We start from the raw sequence: 22,289 nt of genomic DNA, 5'->3' as shown, positions 1-22,289 counted from the left end.
TGGTAAGTTTTAATGTTTTTATAGCAATACAACACAATATTCTTGTGGGCCTTGGAAAATCAGTCAAAATCCAGCCAAAATCCGTGAGTGAAGGGGATTGCTTCTGTGAAAATGGCTGAGAGCGAAAGAGTTAATAATGCCCAGACGTAGTGTGCGAATGTACTTACTAAGCTTAAAGTTCAAGTTATTTACAGACACAGACACCTGTGTTGCAGTAACGAAGGGAACATGAGCAACAAACCCATTTAAAGAGCATATTTCTCTGTGTGCATTCACAGATGAAGGAAGCGACAGCGATACGCTGCCAGAGGAAGACGAAGGCAGTGAATGGGGCAGCTGCTACCGGGAAGAGGCAGACTCAGAGTCGGCATCCGAGTCTGTCCACAGCCTGGTAGACCTCAGCACCAATACTGACCTGCCCAAAACCTCCGCCATCGCAGAGGTGATGATCATTCCTGAAACGGATGGGGGGGGTCGCGTCAACATCAAACAAGGTGCGTGACAGTTCACTTCCAGGCATGCTGTGGTTCGTTTTCAATATATTGGTTATTAAAACTGACGAGCCTGATTTTGCTGGTGACCATATTTGTCTTTTTGTTCTTACAGAAATGAACGATGACATAAAAATTGAGATTGGGGCCAATTGGTCTGAGCCTCAAAGTGAACAAGATAGCAACGGTCTGGAAGAGCAGATGAAGATGGAGTCTGAGACAAGCCGATGCGACAGCAGAAAGCGGCGGTACGAGAGCAGCAATGGCTCCGACCACCTTGAACCACATAAGGAAAAGAGGTATTTGGTCATTATTTGTAAATGTGTGAAGAGGAAGTTTGATGGACCGTTTTTTTTTTTTTTTAAGAGACAGTTGTGACTTTTCTTAAAAACAAATAGCGTTAAAATGTACCCCTATTTTTCGCAGGGTGGGGTGGTACATTCCAAATCCACACTTTATATGTGGAAAACCACTCATGTCCTAAATCATCGTTCCCAATTAGAATGAATGCCAATGCCATTATTGTAATCCTTATTTAAAAACAAAAATCCACACTATTTTTGCAATGTGTGTTTGTTGTGTTGTTTTTAAATAAGGAAGGAAATGACTCTCTACAGTATGCCATTATTTATCTCGTGCATGCATTTGTCACCTTGGGGCAACCCGTAGCTTTGATGAAACAGCTGCAATAGACATTTTTGCAAAGTGGAACACATGTGGGTGCCAAGAATTAGATTATCATGGGGAAGTCCATTTATTTTAATCATTTGTATTAGTTCATCACACACAAAATGAAATATTTCGGGCCTTTGTTTCAATTTGGATGATTATGGCAAAGGGTCTGATGCAACTTGTGACTGAAGGATCAGTCAGGAAAAAAAAAAAAACGCCGACAGGTGGCAGTAGGTGTAAGACCGGCCAGAATTGTGTTACAGGAAAAAGAGAAGCAGTTGTGGAAAGAATGCAGGAACCGAAGCGATGGATAAAAAAAGCCTAAAACAGCTAACTCGATTGTTTTTAAGCTTCCTCATCTAAACGTGACGGTGATCGGGTGGCTTTGGTTGAGAGAATGACGCTTCGTTCCAGAAAATGTAACGAGCTGCCACCAAGTGAGGCTCCATATGGCTCGTGGTGCGTTTTGCCCGAGGCTTCTTTGGATGATAGCGATGAAGGCGAGCCGGATTTGGATCCCGATATGTCTGATGAGTATGTGCCTTCAGACTGGAGTAGCAGCAGCCGGGATTCTTCGCCGGAACCACCAGAACGAGGAGGTAAGATAAGAGCCTGACTAGCTTGCAATCTCATGTTTGTCGCTTGAACGGTCACCCCTCATAAAAACATGAGTTTGTCCTACTATACTATAAAGTTGACAGTAATACAAAAAAAATGATATACAGTATGTACAAATTAGGGATGTAACGATAACGGCAATATCGTGATATCGCGATATTAAAACTGCCACAATATCTTTGCCATCGTGTCACGTTATTCAAAGCAGCTCATCTGTTCATAAAGTCCGGTTCTGTTTTTGCAGTTATAGCAACCTCTGGTGGCTAGTTTTTTTTTAGTACAATTTAATTTTCATAAGGCAGGTTTTGGCCCTTCTTTGTTTAAAATCCACGCTAATTGTCAGATGAAGGGGGAACATAATATGCTTGTGAAGCAAGTGAAATGTCTCAATATTAAGTGTAGGTTGTTATATGTATTGCTGTTATGTACAAAACAGGGATGTGATTTTTCCGCTAATTCGCGGAATTCCGCTTTTTTTATCTCCCCCTCCCAAAAAAAAAAGTCAGATTTCTTTTTTTATTTTATTTTATTTTTTTTATAGTAGTTCATTGTGTATGCACATGACTCCGGCAGATAACATCTTCTGCTATAACAAAGACATTTGTGGTATGCTCTAATATGAGTTACTTTTCATTTGGTCATGATACAATTATTTGTTCATGAAATTTGAACCCCTCAACATTATTTATGTGTTAATTTAGTAATCACATTAGTTAGATATGATGATATTCTCAGTGATAGTTTTTAAAAGCAAAGGCAGTCCAATGTTTTTGAATGTGACTGATTTTGAGTTGACTAAAACTGCCATTTTATATGGGATAGTTCAATATACATTGAAAATTTATGCTGTTGTTTTGTCTATTTCTTTGTCATGTGAGTGCATTGAAAGTACTTAAAAACACAGAAAACCCATGAGCTCTGGAGCCCTGGACCTAGCTGGGTGCCAGCGGCCCCCAGACCCCCGGCTAAATTTTCAGATAATTTCACTTTGGTCAAATCACATCCCTGACAAAAGCACAAAATTATTTTTTGTTTTTTAGTATGAGCTTATTTTTTCTTTATTTTATTTTTTTTTTTACAATATTGTGACCTGTTTTTTATATTGCCAAACTCCCCACAAGATCGCGATAATTATCGTATCGCGCGCTCATAGCGTAATATCGTATCGTGATGTTGGAATATCGTTACATCCCTAGTACAAACCATGCGTCTTGTAGATGTGGACAAATATATGCAGTACATACAGTTGCGCTCATCAGTTTACATAACCCCGTAGTATCGCTAGCTAGATAAGTGGACTTGCGTTTTTGTTTTCAGCTATAGGCATCAATGCATAAAAGAGAGACTTTATCTGGTCAGTTCTGCTAAAACCACTGCTGCTCATTTCATTTAGTCAAAGATCTCCCCATTGCTTTGTTGGTGTATCGAAAAGGTGAATAAATACTTGGAGCAATGAAATGCTTATTTCTATGATTTACAGGTCATGCATCTAGCAGTGGCGGGGATCTTTCGGGCTGGCAGCAAACTGGCTGGCAGCCCAAAAACATCCCTTTCACAGCGACCCCCGGACCACTGAACGCTGCTGCACAGCTGGAGTCGAACCAGCCGGTCGATTTCCTGCAGCTCTTCATAACCGACGAGCTGCTGCAGCACGTCGCCGACGCCACCAACCGCTTTGCCGACAATTTCTTTCAAGCAAACTCCAGCGGTCTGCCACGCCGCAAAAAATTGGGATGGAAACCCGTTTCTGTTGAAGAACTCAAATTATTTTTTGGACTGAGTTTCATAACAGGCTTTGTAAAAAAACCGACTCTCCCCATGTACTGGTCAGTATATCACTTACACACAAACCCCATTTTTAGCCAAACCATGGCAAGGAACAGATATCAGAATATCTTGAGGTTCCTTCATTTCAACACAGATGTGTCATATCATGAATCTGATGGAATGTACAGAGTCCAGCAGGTGTTAAGCTACCTTGTGGACAAATTTAAGAGCCTGTATCAGCCCAACAAAAACATTTGCATCCACGAGGGTATGCTGAAGTGGCAGGGCCGCCTTTCGTTCAGGGTTTACAACCCACAAAAGCCCGTGAAATACGGAATAAAGTCGTACATTTTATGCGATTCCGAAACCGGCTACTGCTTCAATTTGCAGCCTTACAAGGGGGAAGCTTGCACCGTGGAAAACATTGTGTTTTTGCTCCTGGACCGCCTCACCGGGCACGGCTACACGTTGTTCTTGGACAATTTTTACAACTCGGTGGACATGTGTACACGCCTTGTGGAAGCGCGGACTCACGTGTGCGGGACTCTCAGCCACAGCGAAGAACCGCAACTCATAAACGAGGCCACGCAGCGCAACTTGGCGGCCGAGGGGAAAGTCGCCCGCCATAACGAAGACGTGATGGTGGTTGCGTGGCAGGACAAGCGCGTTGTCAAGATGGTTACCACCTGCCACAGGGACGCCATGCGTAAAGTCGAGGTGCGCCGGAAAGGAGAGAAAGACAAGGCCGTTGTGCTCAAGCCGGAGTGTGTCGTGGCTTACAACACACACATGAAGGGCGTGGACAAACTCGATCAAAACACGGCCTACTACCCCTTCATGCACAGGGCACTCAACTGGCCCAAAAAGTTTATTGCGTATTTATTTCAGTTGTGCATGTTCAACGCACATGTCATTTTCAAAGCCAGAAACCCCGGGAAAACTCTATCTCTTCTGGATTTTACCATGGCGGCCGCAGACTCCTGGACCACAAAGCCGCACGTGGACGAGGAAGAAGTTGCGGAGATCGAAGTCGAGGTCGACACCCCCGTGTCTGCGCGAAAACACCAACGCCGGGCGCCTTCCGTCGGCGCGCGCAGGGCGCCTTACAAGGCCGACCCGCCAGGTCGGCTCGATGGGCCGCTGTACAAGCACAAGCTCAAATATTTGCCGCCCACCAACAAAAAGGCCATAGCACAAAGGAAATGCCGGGTCTGCCTGCGCAAAGGCATGCGCAGGGAAACCAGAATGTGGTGTGAAACGTGCAGCGTGCCCTTGCACCAGGGGAATTGTTTTATTTTGTACCACACCAAAAAGAACTACTGTGCGTAATTTGTAGGGTGGAGCCTCACACGCACAACACACACTCCTGTATCTACTGTAGTTCAGTTCAATAGTTTTGTTACGTGCAAATAAATTTTGCTATCAAAAGCCCTTTTTGTAGTGTTTTGTTTTGTAGAAGGAAAGCATTGTTTTGATGATTGAGCTGTCGCAAAAAAAGAAGTCAGTTATGCTTGAAATGTATGTTTTCACTAACATACATTTCCCCCCCCCCCATCAGAGGTGGGTATATTCTAATTCTGATTGCTAAAGAACATCAAAACATGGAAATACTTTATTATTATTTTTTAAAATGAGCAATATTTTCGTAGGTTCCATATTTATAAAGCAGTAGAACAATATTCTGTGTGCCTTGCAAAATAAGTCAAAATCCAGTAAAACCAGTGGTCAAGGGTAGCGTTAATAAAAATGGTTGGGATTAAATTAGCTAATACTCATATTAGAAGGGCAATATTTCTGTGTTTAAGACCCCTTTTTTTCCTGGCATAATCAAAATTGAAACAAACAATAATGAAGTAAGGCCTGAAATATTTCACTTTGTGTGTGGTGAACTAATGCAACATTTTTCACTTTTTGAAATAAATGTTTTTTACCTCAACATTGTAATATTTTGGCACCTGTATGCCTGCATTGATATTCCATCTGGATGTATTACTATTGCTTGTGTTCAAGTTTGTTTTTTATTCAAAGATTTGATGACAATGTCAATTTCATAGCCAGTCTATGGCACTTTGCATTTTATGTTAGCATTAAGCTAACAGTATGATCGTAGATTTTTTTTTTAAAAAAAATAGTTTTTTACAGGTTTTTATTCAACGTGAAAGACATATTTAGCATTAAAGGCATAAATTAGGTTTAAAACAGTAAAAACTAAATATGCATATAAACCGAATTTATAAGCAAGTTTGCAGTATTTTAATTTTATTTGGGCTCTATAATGTGGAACAGAACAGCCGGCGGCATCATCCCTTTTTGTTTCGTTTTAAGCCCTACAATGGCCCACAAGCGTCCTGCACCTCAGAAGGCTTCAGGTATTGATCTTAAGCGCCACAGGAAGATGCTGACCATTCAGGAGAAGATCAAACTCCTGGATATGCTTCGGGAGGGACATAGTTATGCCACCGTCGCTTGCCGTTACGGCTTAAACGAATCCACGGTACGCTACATCAAAAAACAGGAAAAGAAAATCAGATACACGGCTTCAGTTTCCTTCAACCTGTCAGCAAAAAGAACCGCAACCTCTCAAAACACAGCCATCCTTCGGATGGAATCCGCCTTGGCCCTTTGGATCACTGACTGCAGAAAGAAAAATGTTCAAATGGATATGGACGTCAGAGAGAAGGCGAGGCAGCTTTTTGCCAGTTTTGCAAGAAAAGCTGATGACCCCCCCGGCGATTACGAAAAACCTCAAGAGGGACCATCGTCAATCAAGTCCACAGCTAACCCCACTGAATTTTATGCCAGCAAGGGTTGGTACAACAGATTTAAAAAACGCTTCAATCTCTCGAACCTTTGCCCGTATGGCGACGCTGCGTCTGTGGCTCAGGAAGCCGACGAGTACGGCAAGGAGACGTTCAAGGCAATCGTCGAGAGAGGCGCTTACAAGCCCGAACAAGTCTTCAACATGGATGCAACTGGCTTGTATTGGAAGAGCTTGCCTTCTCGTACCTTCATCATGACCGAGGCAGCCAGAGCCTCTGGATTCAAAGCTCACAAAGACAGATTGAGTTTGATCATGTGTGTCAATGCTGCTGGTCACGTGATAAAACCAGCACTACTTTACAAGTCCAAGAACCCCAGATCACTGAAGAACAAAAACAAAAACCTGCTTCCAGTTTATTGGATGCATAACCCCAAGGGCTGGATTTCAAAACTCTTGACATGCGACTGGTTCCACCAATGCTTCATTCCGGCAGTGAAGTCGTACCTCAGCCAACTTGGGTTTGAGTTCAAGGTGCTGTTGCTGATGGACAACACAGAAGGCCACGCGCTGGGTCTGTCTCACGAAGGCGTGCGGGTCGATTTCCCGCCGCAAAACACAGCGTCGCTAATTCAGCCTACGGCTCAAGGCGTCCTGCGCGTCTTCAAGGCTCTGTACGTACGTAACGTCCTCCGCCACCTCGTCGAGGCGGCGGATTCTGCCGAGAATGTCAAGCTGGAGACGTGCTGGCGTGATTACACGATAGCAACATGTCTCCAAAATATCCAAAAGGCCGTGAAGGAGATGAAGAAGGAAACAATAAATGCCTGTTGGGTAAAGCTGTGGCCTAATTGTGTCCGGGACTACGCCGGGTTCTCCCCAGATGAAATTTGCCATTCGGCAGTAGACGAGTCAGTCAAGCTGGCCAAGTCGCTCGGAGGGGAGGGCTTCAAGGACATGACGCGTGACGACGTAGTCGACCTCATCGACGCGCACTCAAATCCACTCACGAACGCAGATTTGCTTGAACTAATGAAAGCTGCGAGTGAGGAGGAGGAGGAGGCAGTGGAGGAAGACGACAGCGGCCTGTCACCGGAACGGCTGACCAAAATGGTGGGAGCGGCCGAGCAACTGCGGGGAATGGCGGAAGATTGGGATCCGGAAATGGACCGGGCATCGCATTTTCAAAATGCTATTGACGGCGCTATTAATGTCTATAAAGACCTCCTGGCACAAAAAAAGCAAGGCCACCATCTGCCTGTAAAAATCTTAATTACTCAAAGAAAGAAAAAGGACAAACCTGTGCCTTCATAAGAAATTGAAATCCCGCAGCAAGAAGGTATCCCTCCTGAAGAGGCGCCTTCAGAAGACCTGTAAGTAGCTTTACTATGTAGTTGGTATTCATCAGATAATTCGTTGTCGTACTTCTGCAGCATATTTTTTTTACATGGAATTCATCATCATTGGAAGTTATGGAGTGCATCTTCACTGCCAATGATGATTATTCTAGTTACGAGCCACAGAACTTTTTTATTTTTTTATTTTTACGGGAAGTCAAGCTTGTAAACAAGTGTACTGTCAAGCTGAGCCTGTAGGTGGCGGCAGTGCAACTCTGTGCATGAGAGAGATCATTGCCAAAAGGAAGTCGGACAAATTCAAGGAACTCGATCGGAAATAGTGCATGAGTCATAGTAGTTATGAATGAGAAGGTGTCGCGGCCGTGAGGAAAAAAGACGCAGCTCAAGGAGTGGTTAGTGCTTCGGTGGCTAGCTTAATCTTAGCATTGCTAATTGCTAATGTTGTGGCAGTCAGCGTCAGTCACGGCGCATTTTACCACAGCATATCTTGTCTGATGAATCCGGGTCAGATGGACTTGATGAACCTGACTCGGCTTCTAGCGGTTAGCCTCTGGATCAACCGGGAAGGGACCGAGCATCGTCCCGAGACGCTCCTGAAAAACACATAGGTAAGAACTAACTTGCTAGCCAGCTCATTTTGATTTGCTTTGACATAGGCATGGGCCAGTATCAGATTTAAAAAAATGTCACGGAAATGTATTGTTTTGAAAAATTTGGTTTCGTATATAGAACAATTTGGTACATCCAGCCGAAAAATTCTGATTCGCTTTTCCGCGCCTACTCCAATCTCATTTCAAATCACCACAGATTCATGCACAGAACTCAAATAAAATAAAAATCAGTTAATACTAGTACGTTTGATTGGAGGACAACTGGTCCTCCAGGACCACCTTGAGTGGCAAACTGGATCCTGGAGCAAGATTCAAAGAAACTCTGTAATTGATTTTATCAACATCTAGACCTGCTCTGTGTGTGTATATAGAGTGAGATTACAAATGTCTGTGATTTTGTTTAAAAAAAAAAATGTCTGTGATGCATGTTTGTGATTTGTAATGAAGTGTGACACTTACCGATACATGTAATAAAGATTGAATTGTTAACACTTTTATGGGCTTTGTATTTTGTTAAAATAAGCTAATTGTCACATTTGTTGAGAAGTTCGTTACAAATCGAGTTGGTAAATTTGTAATAAGATTATTGTGAGGACCAGTTGTCCGTCTTTTGGAAAAATTGACGCGGTTTTAAAACCGTGACTTTTTACAACTGCGGATATATACCGTCAAACCACTAACCGTCCCATGCCTACTTTGATAAAGGAGGAATAATTCTGATGGAAGCAATCGCTCTTCTCCACTCTTTCATTCCATGTCAAATGAACACAATTTAGTCCCACAATTTTTTTTTTATATCGGAAAATCAGTTGCTCTTACTTATGTGACGGAACTTTCCATTTACAGATCACGCACCCGGGAGGGATCCCCCTTCTTATGGCAGTCTGATGACGACAGGTAAAAAAAAAAAAAAGGGAAAAAAAGTGAATTTATACACACACAAAAGCCCTCCATGATTATTGGCAACCCTGGTTCAGTGTTAAAAGTGGTGCTGTCAAAGCTTGTGTTAAATAATGAATGAATCACAAAAATATATTGCATTAATCCATGCGGATTAATCACACGATTCATTTTGACCACAGATGATCCTTTAGCTGACAGCGGATGGTTACGTTTAAGGTAGCACAGGTTGTCTCTTACAACCCTGAGCCACAGCCAGGATCGCTCCTGTATTCTCCCATCTTGGAGAAGACGACGAGGCGCGGTTTTGTTGGCGAAAGGAGTTTGTGCAAAGTATTAACATCAGAGGGTGCTAATAATTGTGGCACTCATGATTTAAAGTCAAATAATTTGTTAACTTGTGTGGGATTTTTTTCCCACTGATTAACTATTTGACTGCCACGACGTTTTCAGAAAAGGGATGCCGTGGGTGCCAGCCGATTTAAGCATTTTTGAGTGATCTTTCAAGGTCCACAGAAAATTATGTGTTTGGACTATGGAAACACACATACTACCAAATGAAAGATTGGACTCTCATCTTTCATCAGAAAAAAAAAAGTTTGTTTCTACCTTATTCCGTTTTTCAGTAATCAACAATAGAAAATGGTTAGTTTCACCTCTGTTTTGAAACAAACGTCTTTTAACGTCTTTGGCACTCCTCCATCGGATTTTACTAAACGTTATTTAACGTTTTTGGCAGTCAAAGAGTTAAATGCACTTGAATTAGAGGATGGATTTTTTTCTCACAACAACAAAAAAGTGCCTATATTTAAGCGGGGGTGGGGGGATTATTACACATCTCCACCAGGTATGCCAATAATTATAGAGGGCAGTGTGTGTGCATATCATTTTTTTCTTAACATTGCAGCAATTAAGAAAATGTATTAGTGGGTTAATTGCATATATTTCTATATTTTCTTTGCAGTAATCCCAGTCTCTCACCCGTTTACAGCGTTAACGACGGTAAGAAATAAATTAGTCAAATAAAAAGGGGACAAATGTATTTTTATGGTCATTTTTTTTTTAAATTTGTCTAATTTCTAGATGATGCACGGAGCAGTGATGACGAAGATCGTAGCTGGCACGAAGCAAACTGGAAACCAAATAAGTTCCCCTTCACTGCGGCCCCGGGACCGCGGGGTATTGCCGTAGCGCTCGATTCCAAACTGCCAGCCGACTTCTTGGAACTGTTCCTAACTGACGAGCTACTCCAAAGTATTGCGGATCACACCAACCTGTACGCTACTCAATGTGTCCAAGATGAGTCTGAGACTCTGCCACGTAGCAGAAGGCGTGCGTGGAAACCCGTGTCGGTCCCGGAACTGAAAACATTCCTTGGGCTGACTTTTCTCACCAGTTATGTCAAAAAGCCGACCATTGAACTGTACTGGACTGTGGATGAGGTGGACTCAACGCCCTATTTCAGCCAAACGATGTCGAGGAGCAGATTTGAGCTGATATGGAAGTTTCTTAGTTACAACAATAATACATCAGAGGATGACACTGACAAAATGGGCAAAGTCCGCCCAGTGTTTGACTACATTGTGGGGAGGTTCAAGGAGATGTATCAACCGGGGACAAACATTAGCCTCGATGAAGGAATGCTGCACTGGCGGGGCCGCGTCGCCTTCAAAGTGGACGATCCCAAAAACCCCGTGAAATATGGAATCAAATCGTACGTACTGTGCGACTCCGCCACGGGTTATTGCTTCAACATGCTGATGGATGTTGCCGAAGCTCGTACCACGTCGGATATCGTGTTGGCTCTCCTTGATCGCCTCGCCGGTCACGGTTATACGCTGTATATGGGCGATTCCTGCAATTCCGTAGCCATGTGTGAGCTTTTGCTGGGAGCAGAAACCAACGTCTGTGGAACACTGAAGAAAAATAGTGGGGAGCCTAAAGTTTTTAGAGGGGCGACAAACAGTGATTTAGGGGCGAAGGAGATGATTGTGCGACACAATAAGAGTGTTATGGTAGTAGCGTGGCAGGACAAACAGTTGGTGACAACTTGCCACGAAAACAAAATGCAGAATGAAGTGTCACAAAAGGGACACAAAGACAAGGGTCCCAAGTTAAAGCCACAATGTGTTGTTGCGTACAACTCCTCCATGATAAGAGTGGATAAGTTGGATCAAAACATTTCATACTACCCCTTCGTTCGAAAGTCCATGAATTGGTCCAAGAAGTTTGTCGCCTACCTGTTTCAAATATGCATGTTTAACGCCCACGTCCTCTACAGTGCCAGGCACCCCAGGGAGAGCAAAACCCTCTTGGAGTTCATGCACAGGGTCGTGAAGTCCTGGACCGTAAAGCGATATGGGTTGGTGCAGGTCAGAAAGGAGGAGGAGGAAGAACATGCAATCGTCAGGGTTGAAGGGCGCGGGTACTCGGCGGACAGCCGGGGTTCGAAAAGGTCACCGAGGATGGATCCGGTCAGCAGGCTAGACGGACAGATTGGCAAACACAAACTGGAATACCTGAAAGCATCCGCCAAGAGTGTGAATCCAGCAAGGAAACCAGGGAGGCGTTGTAGGGTCTGCAACCGCAAGGGCCTGCGCAAAGACACCAGCATGTGGTGCGTGTCCTGTTGCGTCGCCTTGCATCCAGGTGAATGTTTTACAGCTTACCACACTCTGGAGGACTATGGTGCATCGGTGTGAAAATCACATACATGCATAACTGTAGACAACTCAAAAGTTCTTACTTTTTTTTGTCAGATGTAAACATTTTACAGTTTGTAAATAAAGGTTGCCATCAAAAGACTTAAGTGCTCGGTGCTGGATTTCACTTTCCTTTCTTTTCTTTGGTCCTTCCTCGGGTCTCCTGACGGCCTCACGACTCTGGCTGGAAGTGTTCGGTTTAGGTGAACGGTATGGGATTTTTTAATAGGTTTTAGGTGAACTAATGAATACACACACACACTCACGCACGCACGCAATGATGATGACATGTCAAATGGGTAAAATTACCGAATGAACAATACTGAGCTCTCCAGAAAGAAAAAAGACTTACTGTAAGTGTTTTTTTTCCTCCTCTGAGAAAATCAATGTTCAGCTTGAGGTGTCACTAAAGCAAAAAATACAACAACAAAAAAGAAAACATAAATTTCATGGTTGCAGAAGTAGTAATAATAATAATAATAATAATAATAATGCATCAGATTCATAGAGCGCTTTTCTAGACACTCAAAGACGCTTCATAGAGGAATGGATACATTATTCATGCACTCACACATATGTTCATTCATATGTTCTGTCCCATTTTTATAATAAAGAAATTTTACTATTTGTCTATTATTATTTTTATAATAAAAAAATACGAAAAAGGAAATGTATCCTGCAGGGATCCCCCTCCAGTTGGCAGTCTGGAGAGGAAAGTTGTGTAAAAAAAAAAAAAAAGTATTTCATTATTTTTAACTACATGTAATCCATTTCAGGTTGCAATTAAAAAAAAAACATGTATTTTTATGGTAATATGTATTTCTATATTTTGCATGCCGTGCATGAAGCAGCGATTCCAGTGCAACACATGTTGACAGTTTGAACGAAGGTAAAAAAAAAACATTTAAAAAAAATCGTCCACCTCACACCGCAGCATTTAAAAGATATATATATATATATATATATAATGGTAACTGTTGTTAATGTATCATTTACAGATTCTGCATGCAGTCATAAGAAAGACTGTAGCTGGCTTGAAGCCGACTGGCAACCAAATAAGTTCTCTTTCGCCGCAACTCCTGGACCCCGGAGTACTGCCGCGGAGCTGGATTCCAACATGCCAGCCGACTTCCTGGAGCTCTTCCTAACTGACGAGCTCCTCCAAGATATTGCGGATCACACCAACCTGTATGCTATTCAGTGTCTTACAGATCCGTCTGAGAGACTGTCATATAGAGGTAATTCATGGAAACCCGTGTCCGTCCCAGAACTGAAAACCTTCTTTGGACTCACGTTTATCACCAGTTATGTCATAAAGCAAAACATTTCACTATATTGGAGTGAGGACGAGGTCGACATAACACCCCATTTTAGCCGGACCATGTCAAGGAATAGATTTCAGATTATCTGGAAGTTCCTTAATTACAACAATATAGAGTTACAGGATGACGCTGACAAAATGTACGAAGTCCGCCCAGTATTTGACTACATTGTGGGGAAGTTCAAGGAACTGTATCAACCGGGGCAAAACATTTGCATTGATGAGAGTATGATGCAGTGGCAGGGGCACGTATCATTCAAAGTGTACAACCCCAAAAAAGCCGTGAAATATGGAATCAAATCGTACATACTATGCGACTCCGCCACAGGCTATTGTTTCAATATGCAGCCTGATCTTGGGGAAGCTCAAACTACGTCGGAGATAGTGTTCACTCTCCTTGACCGTCTCCCAGGTCATGGTTATACACTGTATATGGACTATTCCTACAATTCCGTAGCAATGTGTGAGCTTTTACTGGGAGCAGAAACCAATGTCTGTGGAACGCTGAAGAAGAATAGGGGAGAACCTAAGATCTTTAGGCAGGTGACAAAGAATGACGTTAGGGTGGCCGAGAAATTGGTGCGGCACAATAAGAGAGTGATGGTTGTAGCGTGGCAGGACAAACGGATGGTGACAACTTGCCACGAAGATAGAATGCGGAATGTTGACGTGTCACAGAAGGGACACAAAGACAAGGGTCCCGAATTAAAGCCAGATTGCGTTGTTGCATACAACTCCTCCATGACCGGAGTGCAAAAGTTGGACAAGAACATTGAATACTACCCCTTCGTCCGGAAGGCAACAAACTGGTCCAAGAAGTTTGTCGCCTATCTGTTTCAAATATGCATGTCTAATGCCCATGTCCTCTACAGAGCCAGGCACCCAGAGGCGTGTGTAACCCTTTTGGAGTTCATTCGCAATGTAGTGAAGTCCTGGACTGTAAAGCGACATGCGTTTGTGCAGGTCAAAAAGGAGGAGGAGGAACGTGCATTTGCGAAGTTAGAGGCGTGTTCTAAAAGGTCACCAAGGACTGACCCAGACAGCAGGCTAGACGGACAGCTCGGTAAACACAAACTCGGATACCTGAGCACAGCTAGCAGGAGCATAGACGCCAAAAAGAGATCAGGAAGATGTTGCAGGGTCTGCTCTCGCAAAGGCCTGCGCAAAGATACTAGAATGTGGTGCGTGTCCTGTTGTGTCGCCTTGCATCCAGGAGAATGTTTTACAGCTTACCACACAAAGCAGAACTATGCTGCGTAGTGAAAATGCACACCTGTGACCGAATACATACATAACTGTTAACTCTAAAGTTCATACATCCTGGACCTTGTCATATGTAAAAATTGTACACAGTTTTATTTCTACTCCAAATAAATTTCATCATTAAATCAATTTTTAAGTGTTTTGTAGAGAAAACCACTGTTAAGATGTTGAGGGTGTCATTAAAGCAATAAAATAAAATTGTCATCCCAGCCACTGTCTTTCTTGGTGTTTCTCTGTTCCTCAAAATTGTCATGTCATTTATTTTTAATTACTAGAGGAAATATGATGTTTTACCGGCAGTATTCAATGTAAGGGTTGTGATTGTACAAACGTTTTAATTTGCAATAAGGGCTAGCAAGATGACTGCTGTTGGCGGGCATTCAGTTGAACTACATTGCCCAGGAACCTTTAAGTATTGCGCTACGTAATTTCCGTTTCAATGAACGTGGGCGATACTGCAATAATTTACTGAATTTTCATCGTAATTTAGTACTAAAATATAACTGGTAGTTGAAGGTAAAATTGTTCATTTTTTATTTCAACGACAGTTTTAAATAAACGGGGTGGAAATCGTGCAAACTGCAACTTCCGGCAATATCCTCACTTCCGGCGGTTTGAAGTGGCTGGCTGGGGCGCTAGAGGGCAGTCGTCGCTTCACGTCTACTACGCTTTTACTGCCCGCGAGACCCGCGTTGGAAGAGGTAGGCCTTGAGTTGAACTCCACAATTCACCGTGTAACTTTTGTTATTACCCTCGCGAACGGCGCTCTAAGTGTACAACTTGCATGTGAAGCCAACGCACGTTTGCTAATTGCGCTTTTTGTTGTTGTAACGTTGCAACTCGCGCACACTGCACCGCACGCTCCATTTTGCTAAGCTAGCTAACTAGGTAACATCGAAGGCGATAAGCGCGTAATCGAAAACTATAAACGGGTGGTTTTGTGGACAAATTGCACGTTTGTACGTCCTCAAATTTGTTTGTTAGCGGTTACAACTACGCTACTACGTCGACTTTACCCCGTTTGTAACGTGTTTTGAATATGTGTAACCATATAGCTGAATGGCTAATGTTAGCATAACGCTCGGTTAATGGCGCGCTAATGCAGCGTCCTTGTGAGTTAAACTCAAAGCTGTGAAACTTTCCAGTGTCTCACACCCTTGCGCTTTTTTCCCCACCCAGCCTTTTGTACCGCACGCACACACGCCAGGCAACGCGATGAGTTTCGACGTGAAGAAACTAAAAGTGAACGAGCTGAAGGACGAGCTCCAGCGTCGCGGCCTGGACTCCAGAGGCCTGAAGGCGGACTTGGTGGAGCGGCTCAAGGCGGCGCTGGAGGAGGAAGCCCTTGCCGAGTCGCCGGAGGGTGGAGATGAGGAGCAGGACGACGGCGGCGCGGAGGAGTACGACGAGGACATCCCCGCCGACGACGACGACGACGACGGGGGCGAAACGCAAGAGCAGCAAGGTAAACCGCCGGTTTGAACTTCTAAAGTTTTCTTTTAAACGAACACAAGCTCCTGTGTTAATTGTTCACCATGTGCTCGCCGTTACAGTTTTTAATTTCAAAGGGACGTCTAGCAGAGGAACAAATTAAAAAAAAATAATGCAGTTTTAACAGTGAAATAAGTTCAATTTACTAATTTAACTTACTTACTTTACTAATTTAGTTAAACTAAAAACAAATGTCTTGCCTACACTTAAACATAAATATGCATGTAGGGCTGCCAAAAACACCCTGCCAGTTAAGACGACCTAAAAAAAAATCGGACCCAAAAAATGTCGGCATCTGTGATAAATTTTAAAAACATATTTATGCCACCCAGAACCATGCTTGTTGTCAGTGGAACATGGCTGCCAGTGAGGAATACAGAGGAAGAAAACAGACGCAGAAGGTTCGGGGTTGTTTAAAACTAATAAATGTAATTAACACCAAGCGGCGCAGGGGTAGCTTTGAGAAAGAAATGCCAACACAGGAATTTGAGCACTACATGTACGTGACTGATGTTAAAATTAACAATTTTGTTGTATACTTGTTTTACATACACATATAAATCTGCAATTATGTCTCATAGTATATATAAAACAAATATTTTTTACGTAACATGTTTTAAATTTTGTACTAATGTACATGCTCTTTGTATTGTATATGTATAAATGTAAGGATATAAGTAAATGTTTTACCCCATATTTTTGGTAGAGACCCAACTGCTTCAAACGGGGACTAGGAGCTTAGTGAGTATAGGCTGAAATTCATATCATGGTATATATTGATTCCTTTGACATGCTAGGGTTGAAAAAAACTCTTAATAAATGATTTGCCACGTGTTAAATTTGGGCCTGTTTAGTTGAGCACAAAAGCTATCAGTAGAATTAAATGACACTCCATTGTTTGTTGTCACTATACATCGCTGGAATAGCTAGATGAACAAAGACATTGTAGTAAACATTTTGTGAAAGTCAAATGGAAACAAAGTAGAATTGGATAATTGTCGTGTTTTAATTGGGGTGAAAGGAGCAGCAAACTAATCAAAGTAATGCATTTTTCTCTGTGGACATTCATAGCTGAGGCCCTTGCTGAAGACGACGGCAATCTGCTGCTGGATGAAGATGAAGGCAGAGATTCAGGTGGCTACTATGAGGAGGAGGAAGCCGAACCGGAGGTCGAGGCTGAGCCGCACGAGAGTCAGCCGGTGTCCGACCACAGCGAGCCTGACTTCAGCGCCGACATTGACCTTCCCAAAGCCGCCCCCATCGCAGAGACGGATGTCAAACTTGAACCGGAGGAAGAGGAAGGCGTCGACATCAAACAAGGTGTGTGACAGTTAAATTACAGACACGTCCTAGTTTGTATTCAATTTAACGACTGACAAGATAGACAGTGTAGAAATGTAATTAAATGTAGCATTGTTGAAGTGGTGTAATGAGAGACTTGAGCAGCTTTTGCTTGAATTACAGAGTCCTGGTTTAAACGTTTTAAACTCTATATATATACACCACAAACTATGATCCCACAACACTTGAAAAATAGCTGAAACACTTATATTACTCTTAAAAATTGTTTGTGATATGTTTTTGAGAATTATTATTATTTTTAAATCATATTGGGTATTACAAAATAGAAAGCTGATCATTTCTCAGCCGATATGCATCACTTCGACATGCATTTTTCCCTGGCACCAATTACAACTCTGTTAGGCAGGGATTTAATGCCATCTTGTAGCATCATCGTGTCATATAGAAAGCTGAATTTCTGAGAGAATAGCTGTCAAGGTTAAAATGTGAATCTTTGAATGTGTGTTTGTCAACCAGGACTATGGGAAGGAATTACAATATACTATATATATACTATTTATTTCAGACGGTGCCTCTATTGGTACAGAGACTGACCAAATAGTGTTTGTTGTACCTCATTACAGAAACTAAAGGGGACATCAAAATTGAGGACACCCCAGAGTCGGCCGGCGATGCTGGACGGGAGCCCCATGAGTCCGAGCCGAAACGTGGACAAGGTGGCAGCGGTCTGGCAGAGCAAGTGAAGGCGGAGTCTGAGAGAAGTGGGCAGTATGGCCGAAAGCGACCACACGAGGAAAGCAGGGGCTACAACTACTACGAGCACCGCGAGGAAAAGAGGTACTTCCTCATTAATTGTCCAAAAGCGAATGTATGAGGAGGGAATTTGATGGATCGTTCTTTTTAAACAATGCACCCCGGTTTATTGCATTGGAGCCTTTACAAACCCACCCGTGATTTGAAAAAGCCTTCAAATAGAGAGACCATATACGTTGACTAACAAGTTTTGTTCCGTGATCGTGCTTGTCACAAAAAAGACTCGTATCTCAGATTAGGGTTCGGCAGTATACAAATTTTGACACCGTTTTACTGTCCCCACATTTCACCGGGGTATACGGTAATACTGTTGCTAATTTTAGACATTTTTTTTTTAAGACTCATCTTGCGCTAACAGCCAATCTTGTCTAGAATGGTCACAGATTTGTTCACTTGTGTGCTCCGGTTGCATTTGTAATAATTTTTTGTCTCACGGAGAGTGCATTTGAATGTCCGTCACTCCATGACATTTGGCTGAAGTGTGCACCTGACGTGCATGCGCTGCTTTTACGCCGCGGAGCCAAGGTCAGATAGCATTACCGTAGCATAAACTATTCCCCGCGGACGCGCACAAACGTCTAGCGGTCCTCCACACTTACAAACTGTTTCTCGGTTTACTGGACTCTTTAATGGACCCCGCTGTGGGCGCACACTCGACATCTACGCGACACGCAAACATAAGCACACAGCCTCCACCCCCACTCCAGAGCACTCACAGATGCACTCACCTACATTCCGCGGTCTTGGGTTGATGTGTGTCCATGGACAAAACTAAATCAATTACTGATTTTTTGGGGTATAAATAAAAGCGCTTTGTGGTGCGCTTCTGGAGGTCATATGGACTTAATAGTACCCGGTAGCTGGTAAACGTATGCAGACTCTGCGACAAACATCTCTTTGAAGCAGTGAGCATGGGATATCGGTCCTCAGATAAGTCCGGAAATACGAAGTATATTCCATCTCACACTGTTACAGTCCTCATGCAGATTTTGCATACAGGCCCAGCGTATTCATTTTAGCTGCGCCGCTGCTAAATCCGACCCGCCGCTCCTTTGAGCTAGCAAAGAAAGATGAAGTAGTACGCCTTTTGTATGCTCCAAGTTCCAAAGACGTTATCCTCTCGGTCACGCATCAGGGCAAATTTTGCTGTGCCAACTCGCGCTTCTGATTGGTGGGCGGGTTTCATGCTTGTTCCTGGTTGGCTGCTTCCTCAAACCATTGAGGTTGGCTATTTGTGTCCCCGAAAGGCAATTAGTGTTACAGCAAGCAGTGAACAATATTTAAAACAAAACATTAAAGAACTGAAGGCATAAAAGGTTTAGAAAAATACAGTGTATACTGGCACAACAATCAACTGCGTCCGAAGCAACGTCGTACATGACGGGCAAAAGTGCAATCAGTGCAGACAGCAATTTCTGTATAAATAACGGAGATAAACGGTGGTTCACATACTCAAAATGACCACACACACACACACACACACACACACACACACACACAGGTCATCTGACTGCCATAAAATACAAAAAGTAGTAGTAGAAACAGCTTCAGGCTGTTAGCTTATGTGCTAGCTATATTGCAAGCAGTTTGCTCTTCTTTGTGCCCGGCAATCACAGAGTCCCTGGCTTGGCATTAACCACACACATAAGGGTTTGAGATCATAAATATAAAACAGGTGTTTGTTGCTGTAAATATTTGCATTCCCGTGATATATTCCGGGCAGATCGCAGAGAAAATATCTCTCAACACACTGCAGGATAACTTTTTTGACATATTGGACATTCAGGTTTAGGCCCAATTATCGGTAATGTGTGTAAGGTTATTAGCACTGCCTTTGAATCCGTTTAGTCTGACCCGTGACCACTCGGGCCAAGCTACAGTGCTAAAGTAAATAGGCTTGTTCATAACTGGAGCCTCTTGGCCATTCTCCAAGTGGCTCTTTTAAAAGCAAGCCACAACTTCATTCATATTAACGCTGATCATCCTTCAAAATTGCAATTCTTTGAGGTTTTTGGGCATAATATGCATTCCCCCAAGTCCCCAGAGTTGTTAGGAAAACGACCCTTGTTTCCCTTGTCTATGGCGGTGTCTGTCAACACAGCTCAAACAGCACTCTCAAACGGGCTGTTTTAGCAGATCGGTTTTATACGTCACTAACCCCACCTTTTTCGGTTTTATACTGTTCGCGGAAGCCGCCGGCCGCGGAAGCAGTGCCGCGCGGCATCAGTGAGACTAGCCGTTCCCTGCTCTCTCTCGCGGAGGGTCCCCCACAATAGAGCGGGGACTGGCTCGTCTAATCTCCGGTCAAGCAGGGACTTCCACTCTTTCTCTCACGGAGGTTCACTGCGGCCGGCTCCGTCGAAAGACCGCCGTGTGGGATGCGGCAACCCAGTTTGCCGAGGTGGGCAGGACAGAGAATAATGTTGTAATGGCATTTTGTACATAAAGGTGGCATTTGGTGATCATCTAGTGAAACTGAAGAGCAAAAAAGCAGGTAGCCCAAGACGGTGTGTACTAGACCGAAGCCGGAGAGCCTTGGCCACGCACAACTCATTTTGTAAACAGAAGCGCTTGGAATCGGGCAAGCCTTGGCCACGCCTACCCAAATCCATCCGTTTGAAACTGGGCTCACAGTAGACCATCTTGTGGAGCCTGTATTTCTACAATAAGGCATAATTTCACAAAATAATATTTTGACACAGTATTAGGGCATCCAGAGGATGGATGTTGTTGTCGCTGCGAAGCTCATGTTAGGACACCTTTAATTGCCAATGGCGTCAAAATTTGTCAATAGTTTTTTTAACATGACGGGCGACTATCGATGTCAGGCGTGTTAAACGGTGTACTGTCAAACTGACCCAGAGCTACAGAGACTATTAACAAAAAACTGCTGACAATCAACCCAGCTCATGCGATACAAGTCAATGTAGCTTACATCGCGTTTTGCAACAGCCCAGCTTGTCTGATGAATCCTGGTCAGGTAAATATGGTGAACCTGACTCCTCAGATGAGTGGTTAACGTCTGGATCAACTGGGAGCAGCCGAGCCTCGTCCACAGATGCTCCTGAAAGAAGTGGAGGTAAGAACTAGCTTGCGAGCTAGATCATTTTTATTGCTTTTTTTCATAGTCATGGGCCAGTATTAGATTCTGACGATATGAGAATCATAAGCAAGGTGACACACTAACGCAGTTACAACTTTAAATGTAATATTTTGAAATATTGCCATAAATGTAGGGCTGGGTGATATGCCCCCCCCCCCCCCCCAAAAAAATCTTCTTTTTTTACAGACATTCAGGACGATTACGGTTTTAATCGATTTAAATCTAATAAACCCAAAAAACATTTATTTAAAGGATTCATTTATTCAAAAATAATTGTGCAAAATGTTCAGACAACAATAATGTACACTGAATCTAAATTTGTTTCTTTTTGTTACTAATTTGTAAACATAAACTTAGCATTCATATTTTTTTCTTAAAAGCCACAATTAAGTAGTTGGTAGCTATTGTAAACATCCAGCATTCTGCCACTTGTGCAAAATTACAACTTACAAAAACATTTCAATGTAACACAACATAAGAACAACAGCTTTTAATAATCCAAAAGACGAAATTCAACTTAACGATTTGCTTTTTAAAATGACGGATGTATCGAATTAATTTGATTTATTGCCCAGCCCTACATAAATGTTGTGGGCTCACGGGGGATATGATAACAAAGCGTACATAAATTCAAAAAAAGTTATTCCGCTCTGCCTGTCAGAACACTCCCACGCTGAGTAGTGTTGGGGTGTCAGTTTGAGTTTTTAAATGTACTCGCATAGCAAAATAGTGATCCCTTCTTATTTCCAGACAGTTGTCATTCCCTGCCAAGATTGGATGGCAACACAGCACCGTCTTTTTCACATTGGCGTGTTTAAAAACAACAAAGGCAGCAAGAAAATGCACAAGAGGCTGCAGGAGCATCATCCTTCCAAATAGAGACAAAGAACTGCAGAAAACCAATTCAAGATCACTATGAGAAGGAAAAGACCAAGATTGATAGATTCATGGCTGCAGATGTGTCATGTTTTTTTAACTTTTTGTTTTTTAACAACATTCAACTAAATTGCCTCCTTGATACTCTATTCAGCAAATTTCCCAGTATTGGTGGTTTGGATGTCATGTTAACTATTTAATTAAATTTTATATTGCAAAAACAAACTCTGCAAGTATGATATT

At 42.9% G+C, this 22,289-nt stretch overlaps 1 non-coding gene across 1 annotated transcript; it reads left to right on the top strand.

Moving 5' to 3' along the window:
• Positions 1–19,890: 19,890 nt before the first annotated feature.
• Positions 19,891–20,027, top strand: LOC144052760 (small nucleolar RNA SNORA50). Its single transcript, XR_013294312.1, has one exon. It is a non-coding gene; the product is annotated as a small nucleolar RNA SNORA50 (small nucleolar RNA).
• The last annotated feature ends 2,262 nt before the right edge of the window (positions 20,028–22,289 follow it).

Source organism: Vanacampus margaritifer, chromosome 5 (assembly GCF_051991255.1).
Source record: "Vanacampus margaritifer isolate UIUO_Vmar chromosome 5, RoL_Vmar_1.0, whole genome shotgun sequence".
NCBI lineage: Eukaryota > Metazoa > Chordata > Actinopteri > Syngnathiformes > Syngnathidae > Vanacampus > Vanacampus margaritifer.
Note: the sequence above shows the minus strand (reverse complement) of the source record. Positions and strands in the feature narration are given on the sequence as shown.